At 50.1% G+C, this 7425-nt stretch overlaps 1 protein-coding gene across 3 annotated transcripts in view; it reads left to right on the top strand.

The window, feature by feature from the left end:
• ADAP1 (ArfGAP with dual PH domains 1) overlaps positions 1–7425 on the top strand; it is a 63045-nt gene that overhangs the window by 28988 nt on the left and 26632 nt on the right. The window lies entirely within an intron of this gene.

The raw sequence follows: 7425 nt of genomic DNA, 5'->3' as shown, positions 1-7425 counted from the left end.
CCCATCCACCCATCCACCCACCCATCCACCCACCCACCCATCCACCCACCTGACCCGTGTTTATTGCACAGTTGCTATGGGGGGCCTGGCGAGTGGCTGGCCCCTGGAGAAGGCCTTAGAGAGGGGGACACGCAGGTTGCTGGTGGGCAGGGGGTGGTGACTTGGGCTGGGGTGGCAGGCAGGGCCCCCCAGCCTGACTGAAGGTGAGAGCAGGGCACAGCCTGGGGTAGTGAGTTCCAGACAGAGGACTGTGGCTGTGGAGGCTGCCCAGGTGGGGCCTGACCCCTGACGGAGGCTGCGGGGAGATGTGTGGGAGCCGAGGGGCAGGCCCCCTAACTCCTCAAATTTGACTCCAGGGTCAGGGGTTCGGGGGCGTGGTGACCATGCCCACCCAGCGAGAGGAGGAGTTCCCTGGCTGGTGGCTGCCTCAGGGCTGGGGATCCAGGCTCGGTGCTCCCTGTGTGCTCCCCCTGCTTCCGGGAGTAGCAGTTTGCTGCTGTCCATGCAGCCTTGGTGACAGCAGCCTCCCGGGCCTACCCAGGCCTTCCTGCCAAGTCAGTCTGCAGGTAACGAAGCCGCCCTGTGCACGTGGAACATTCACACATGTGGCTGGAGGTACCCTTACCCCAGTGGTCAGACAGCGGAGGCGGAGGCTGCCTTGACGCCCCGCAGGGGGTGATGCCTCGTGAGGAAGGAGGGAGAGGGTCCTGGACACGGGTGCCACCAGGAAAGCTCTGCTTTCCACCTGCGAACGCTCGTGAGAAGGTCCGAAGAGAGGCCGGGTTGGTGCCAGTGGTGCAGGCGTGGGACGGGGGCGCTGGGAGCTGAGAGGGGCCTTCATCCCCTTTCTGTCGTCTGCCCCTCTTCTCCGCCATTAAAACAGAGGTGACCTCGAGGGGCTGGAAGGGCTTGGCCTGCAGGGTGCTGGACCCCCGCCCCAAGGTGGGGCGGGGCGGTGTGGACGGGGGCCTGCCGGGCCTCCGGGCCCCGGTCCTCCCCTCACTCTGCCCGTGAGTCCCTGGGCTGGTGGTTGGCTGGGGGTCCTGAGCCTGCGTGAGCCAGGCCCGTTCCCGGGAGGGCGGCCGTGATGCGGGGAGCTCGGCCCTGGCTGTGGGCCAGGCGCGCGGGACCCTTGTCCATGCCTTTTCCTTTTGTTTCTTTTCATGATTTCCCCCCCAAACTTTGTATTTCTCTATAGCATCTCCTTTAGAGAAGCTTATTGAAATATAATTCACAAGGCACACAGCTCGCTCTTTGAAGCCCAATTCAGCGGTTTATGGCACAGTCACTGAGTTGAGCAATCGTCACCACAGTCAATTTTAGAACATTTTCATCACTTCAGAAAGAACCCCGAGCCCTCAGCTCCCACCCCTCCCCCAGGCCTAAGCCACCACGCAAGCGCTTCCCCCACTTTATAAAGGCCCAGTGACACCCACTGTGTGGACAGACCACGGTCACGGGTGGCGGACCCTGGCGCGTTTCCCCATGTCCGCGTGCACAGACTCCGGGGAATGCGGGTGCCCCTGGGACGGCCGTGTGTCGCAGGCCGTGGCTGCCCAGCGCACCCCTGCCTGGAGAGTCCCAGTTACCCAGCAGGCTCCTCCGTGCACACAGGGGCGCAGGGGGTCTTCCCACCGTGCCCACCGGGCCAGCGGAAGCGTCACCTCCTGCGGGGGGCAGCGACGGGGCTCACATTCCTCGAAGGGGAGTTCAGAGGCTCTGTGACTAGTTTTAAGGACTTTGCCAGTCTCCCCCTCTTAGCCACGCCTGCACCCGCACATGTGAGAGCGTTTGCCCGCGTTCCTGCCGACCCCTGTCTCCCAGGGCCCGTCTTTGCCGACAGAGAGGTGAACCCTTGTTCCCAGCGGGGTCTTTTCTCGTCTTGAGTGAGGTGCAGCGTCTTAGGAGACATTTCAGAGCCATCTGTGAATTTCCGGGCCCCGGGCCGCTGCTGTGAGCTGCTTCCGTTTTCTCGGGGGTTTTTGCGTAGGAGGGCTGCAGCCCTCAGAGACGGTAGGTGAAGGCGTTTTTCTCAAGGGTGTCTTTTGACTCTGCTCATGGTGGTTTTTGCAGTGGAAACGTTTTTACTTTGAAGTAATCACATTTATCAACCTTGCCTTTTGTGGTTTTAGGGTTTACAGCACACTTAGATAGGCCTGCCCTACCCTCAGACTATTTTTACTCACAACAGCCTGATTTCTGTCATTCACACACCATACACCTCACCCTTTTAGGGTGTACAATTCAGTAGTTTTCATGAATTCTCAGGGCTCTGCAACCATTGCCACGATCTAATTTCAGAATATTTTCACATCCCCAAATAAGCCTGTACCCACTAGCCGCCACTCCCAGCACTGTCCCCACCCCAGCTCCTCCTGAGAGCAGGGCCTCTGCTTTCTGTCCTGGTGGATTTGCCTGACCCGGACACTTCGAGTCGGTGGACTCACACCACGTGCGGCTCCTGTGTCCTCTTTCACTGAGCGCCATGTGTTCAAGATTCATCTACGTCACCGAGGTGGCAGCACTTCGTTGCTTTTTATGGCCGAGGTCATTTCCATCGCATGGATGGACCACATCTTGTTGATCCGTTCCCCAGCTGATGGACCTGGGTTGTCTCGTTTTTCCAGCTCTTCCGAACAATGCTGCTCAGAATATTTCTGTGCTTTCAGTCCTCTCAGAAGGGAGTGGCACTGCCGGGCCTTACGGTGGCTCTGTGTTTAATGTTTGGGGATCTGCCAGGCTTTTCCCAGCACAGCTGCCCATCCCCACCAACGATCATGTGGATTCCAGTTTCTCTGCGTCTTCTCCAGCATCCATTGCCATCTGTCTGACTTCAGCCGTCCTGCTGGGTGCATGGCGGGCTCTTGTGGTTTTGGTTCCCATTTCCCTAACGATGAGTAACGTTGAGCATCGTTTCATGTGCTTCTTGGCCATTTGTGTGTCTTCTTTTTTTTTTTTTTAATAAATTTATTTATTTATTTATTTATTTTGGGCTGTGTTGGGTCTTCGTTGCTGCACGCGGGCTCCCTCTAGCTGCGGCGAACGGGGGCTACTCTTCATTGTGGTGTGCAGGCTTCTCATCGTGGTGGTTTCTCTTGTTGTGGAGCACGGGCTCTAGGCGCGCGGGCTTCAGTAGTTGTGGCACGTGGGCTCTGTAGTTGTGGCTCACGGGTTCTAGAGCGCAGGCTCAGTAGCTGTGGCTCACGGGCCTAGTTGCTCCACGGCATGTGGGATCTTCCCAGACCAGGGATAGAACCCGTGTCCCCTGCATTGGCAGGCAGACTCTTAACCACTGCACCACCAGGGAAGTCCCTTTTTGTGTATCTTCTTTGGAGAAATGTCCATTCAAATCCTCTGCCCGTTTTAAAAATGGGTTGTCTGTTTACTATTGAGTTAGGTGATTTTATTATTGAGTTCTTTGTGTATTCTGGACACAAATCCCTCATCAGATTTAGTATTTGCAAGTAGTTCTTCTCATCCTGTTGGTTGTATTTTAACTTTACTTTAAATTTTTTTTTTTTTTTTTTGTGGTACGTGGGCCTCTCACTGCTGCGGCCTCTCCCGTTGCGGAGCACAGGCTCCGGACGCGCAGGCTCAGCGGCCATGACTCACGGGCCCAGCCGCTCCGCGGCATGTGGGATCTTCCCGGACCGGGGCACGAACCCGTGTCCCCTGCATCGGCAGGCAGACTCTCAACCACTGCGCCACCAGGGAAGCCCTAAAATAATATTTTTAAAATGCAAAAAGTGCAGTTTATATTCTTAAGGAGCTATGTAATTTTTTCAATTACTGAGGTGAAATTCATGTAACATAAAATTCATTTTAAAGTGAACAATCAAAGTGGTACATGTATATAATGGAATACTACTCAGCCATAAAAAAGAATAAAATAATGCCATTTACAGCTACATGGATGGACCTAGAGCATATCCTACCAAGCGAAGTAAGTCATAAGGAGAAAGACAAATACCATATGATGTCACTTATATGTGGAATCTGAAATATGACACAAATGAACCTATCTATGAAACAGAAACAGACTCACAGACATAGAGAACAGACTCGAGGTTGCTGGAGGGGAGGGGAGCTGGGGGAGGGAAGTCCTGGGAGTTTGGGATGAGCAGATGTAAACTATTATGTATAAACGGATAAACAACAAAGTCCTACTGTATAGCACACAGAACTATATTCAATATCCTGTGATAAACCTAATGGAAAAGAATATGAAAAGAATATACAGTATGTGTAATTGAATCACTTTGCTCTAAGCAGAAATTAACACAACTTTGTAAGTCAACTATACTTCAATAAAAGAATTTTTTTAATAAATTTTATTTTTGGCAGCATTGGGTCTTCGTTGATGCGCGCGGGCTTTCTCTAGTTGTGGCCAGCGGGGGTTACTCTTCCTTGTGGTGTGTGGGCTTCTCATTGTGATGGCTTCTCTTGTTGTGGAGCATGGGCTCCAGGCGCGTGGGCCTCAGTAGTTGTTGCTTGCAGGCTCAGTAGTTGTGGCTTGCGGGCTCAGTAGTTGTGGCTCGCGGGCTCAGTTGCTCCGTGGCATGTGGGATCTTCCTGGACCAGGGCTTGAACCCGTGTATCCTGCGTTGGCAGGTGGATTCATAACCACTGTGCCACGAAGGAAGTCCTCAATAAAATAAATGCTTAAAAAATGAAGCGAATAATCCAGAGACAGGAACATACAATGGGGGAGAGTCTCTTCTATAAATGGTGTTGGGAAAACTGGACAGCCACGTGCAAAAGAATGAAACTTGGACCACTTTGTTACACCGTATATGAAAAATAAACTCAAAACGGATAAAGACCTAAGTGTAAGACCTGAAACCATTGATTAAAGACGTAAATATAGGACCTGAAACCATAAACCTTCTAGAAGAGAGCACAGGCAGCATATGCTCTTTGACATCCGTCTTAGCAATATCGTTTTGGATCTGTCTCTCAGGCAAGGGAAGCAAGAGCAAGAATAAACAAATGGGGCTACAGCAAACTAAAAAGCTTTTGCACAGCGAAGGAAACTGTCAACAAAATGCAAAAGCCACCTACCGAACGGGAGAAGATATTTGCAAACAATTTATGCAATAAGGGTTATTGCACAAAATATACAAAGAACTCATACAACTCAGTACCAAAAAAAGAAACTGTCCAATTAAAAATGGGCAGAGGACCTGAACAGACATTTTTCCAAAGAAGACATACATATGGCCAATAGGTAGGCACATGCAAAGGCTCTCACTGTCGCTAATTATTAGAGAGATGCAAATGAAAACCGCAATGAGGTACCACCTCACGCCAGTCAGAATGGCCATCATTAAAAAGTCTACAAGTAATAAATGCTGGACTTCCCTGGTGGCGCAGTGGTTAAGAATCCGCCTGCCAACGCGGGGGACATGGGTTCAAGCCCTGGTCCGGGAAGATCCCACATGCCGCGGAGCAGCTAAGCCCGTGCGCCACAACTACCGAGCTTGTACTCTAGAGCCTGTGCTCCGTGGCAGGAGAGGCCACCATAGTGAGAAGCCCGCGCACCGCAACAAAGGGTAGCCCCTGCTCGCCGCAACTGGAGGGAGCCCACGCGCAGCAGTGAAGACCCAACGCAGCCAAAGATAGATAAATAAGTAAATTCATTAAAAAATAATAATAGTAATAAATGCTGGAGAGTATGTAAAGAAAAGGGAACCCTCCTACACTGGTGGTGGGAATGTAAGTTGGTGCAGCCACTACAGAGAACAGTATGGAGGTTCCTCCAAAAATTAAAAATAGAACTCCCATATGATCCTGCAATCCCACTCCTGGGTGTTTACTAGAACATTTTTAATCAAAAAGATACACGCACCTCCGTGTTCACTGCAGCGTGATTTACAATAACCGAGATATGGAAGCAACCTACAGATGAATGGATAAGGAAGATGTGGTGTATATATACATGGAATATCACTCACCCATAAAAAAGAGCGATATTTTACAATCTGCGACAACACGGATGGACCTAGAGGGTAGTACTATGCTAAGTGAAATCTGTCAGACACAGAGAAGTACTGTATGATCTCCCTTACACGTGGCATCTGGAAAACAAAATTAACAAATATTAAAAAACAGAAACAGACTCATAGGTACAGAGAACAAACAGCTGTTGCCAGAGGGAAGGGGGCGGGGGAACAGAAGAAGTAGGTGCAGGATACTCAGAGGCATGAATGTCAGTCATGATAAGTAAGTCACAGGATGTAACGTACAGCACAGGGGGTACAGCCAACAATGTTGTAATAACTTTATCATCTCGTAACGTGTATACATGTCGAACCACTATGCCGTACAACTGAAACCAATCCTGTATGTCAACTACACTGCAGTAAAAAAATAAATAAGCACATTCACAGTCTTGTTCAACCGTCACCTCCGTCTAGTTCCAGAACATTTGCCTCACCTCAGGGGAGACCCGTCCCCCTTCGTGGCCACTCCCCGCCCCCGAGACCCCCAGTTGGCTTTTCTGTCTCTGGATTTGCCTGTCCTGGGTGTTTCATACAAAAGCAGTCCTATGCTGTGTGGCATTTGTGTCCGTTTCTCATGAGCCTCGTGTTTGTAAGGTTCATGAATCTTCTCGCTTTGCTGATGGTGTCCTTGGAAACACAGAGTTTTTAATTTTGATGACGTTCCACTGATTTTGTTTCTTTTGTTACTTGTGCTTTTGGTGTCACCTCTGAGAAACCACTCCTAACCCAAAGTCATGAAGGTTTCCTTCCATATTTTCCCCAAATTATTTTTTAAATCATCCCGTGATTTTCATCTACCTTTGGCCATGCTGCACGGCATGCGGGACCTTAGTTCCCTAACCAGGGGTTGAACTCGTGCCCCCTGCAGTGGAAGCGTGGAGCCTTAACCACTGGACCGCCAGGGAGTTCCCTTCATCTACTATTTGTATTGTCTAACTTTGGAAATTCAGTCTTTAATCCAGTTGGAGTTTACTTTGCTGAAAGGCATACCCCCTTTTCTCCAGTAGCTTCCAGTTTCTTACTGGTCATCAAGTAATGGGCACTTCCCCCGTCGATCTGAGATGTTACCACTGTTGTACACCACTTGTCCTACTAAACCTGTTTAATATTGGACATTAGATCCCATTGGATCTGTTTCTGGACCTTTTAGGCTTTCTGGTCAGTACTGTTTGACTCATAGTAGCATTATAACAGGTTTGAATATCTGGTAGGAAGCATCTTCATTTTCAGAATTTTCTAGGATGCTTTTGCTTGTTAATTTTAAAATGAACTTTAGAATCTTTGCTAATAGCTCTTGAAAATTCTATTCCTGGTTTTCTTTTTTTGAGAATTGCTAAAAATAGACCAACACAGGGAGACAGCACGCTTTCTGTCTCCCTGACCACGAACTTGGTATGTCTCTGGAGTTGCTTTTGCTGCCCTG

This window comes from Aethalodelphis obliquidens, unplaced genomic scaffold (assembly GCF_003676395.1).
Source record: "Aethalodelphis obliquidens isolate GAN/ISIS:26980383/991018 unplaced genomic scaffold, ASM367639v1 scaffold30, whole genome shotgun sequence".
In the NCBI taxonomy this organism is placed as follows: domain Eukaryota; kingdom Metazoa; phylum Chordata; class Mammalia; order Artiodactyla; family Delphinidae; genus Aethalodelphis; species Aethalodelphis obliquidens.
Note: the sequence above shows the minus strand (reverse complement) of the source record. Positions and strands in the feature narration are given on the sequence as shown.